Genomic DNA, 876 nt, shown 5'->3' with positions numbered 1-876 from the left:
AAACATAATGGCTAATATCTCTGCAACCAAAATGAAAAGCAAGGGAGTTGCAGATATAAAGTCCATGACTGCTTCTACTATCCTGGTGTATCGTTGGTGTTGCATTACCGCCGTCTTATTTGTTGTTGTTTTACCATTGAGCATTCTTCTGGAGTTAGTAAACTCCTACATTGTCTGGATTGTCAGATTTTCCCTATCAATCCTGGGACACTTTCTGCCTTGTCCACTTCCAACTCACTCCAGTATGTCTTTTAAACCTGACGAAAAACATATACTCATTCATCAACTACAGCTCCAACAAAGCTTTAACATGGTACCAATGGTCAAGACTCATGATATGTAGTTGTTGAATGAAATAAATAGGGGATTTCACAAAAAACAGAAGGAACACATCTGAGAGATCGCAGACTGCTGCTGACAAAACGTACTACAGCATTATGAAGACAAGCCCATTGCTCCCATTCATGTAGTCACTGAGCTGGACAAGACAAGTACTGAGAATAAAGGTTTATTTATTACACACAGTCTCTTCCTTGACACTACTTGACAGTAGCGTTGATTCAGGATTATCTTTAAAGTATTCAACAGCAGCATGTTACACTTTGCTCTTGTGGCAGTGTTTCAGAGCGTCTTTTAGTGCTGCCAGCACCATGTCAACATTGGCCTTGCTGCTGTTGCATCCCATCAGGCCAACACGCAGCACCTGAAAAGACCAGAAACATCTAGGAGTTAGGCTGCATCAGACTTAAGCCTCTTCTTGGTGGGCATATACAGTACGAAGTGAAGAACCGAGTAGCCAGGTACAAAATCTCTTACCAATCCAACTGATGGTCCAAGCCCTCCTGAAATCTCTAAATTATGTGTTTTCATGATGTA

At 41.3% G+C, this 876-nt stretch overlaps 1 long non-coding RNA gene across 1 annotated transcript; it reads right to left on the bottom strand.

Annotated features, from left to right (window-relative positions):
• Positions 1-492: 492 nt before the first annotated feature.
• Positions 493-876, bottom strand: LOC123971392. The gene is made up of 2 exons (XR_006825183.1): positions 817-876; positions 493-703 (listed from the first exon to the last, which is right to left on the bottom strand). It is a non-coding gene; the product is annotated as an uncharacterized LOC123971392 (long non-coding RNA).

Source organism: Micropterus dolomieu, linkage group LG05 (genome assembly GCF_021292245.1).
Source record: "Micropterus dolomieu isolate WLL.071019.BEF.003 ecotype Adirondacks linkage group LG05, ASM2129224v1, whole genome shotgun sequence".
Classification (NCBI taxonomy): Eukaryota; Metazoa; Chordata; class Actinopteri; order Centrarchiformes; family Centrarchidae; genus Micropterus; species Micropterus dolomieu.
This window is presented reverse-complemented; position numbering and strand designations above follow the sequence as displayed.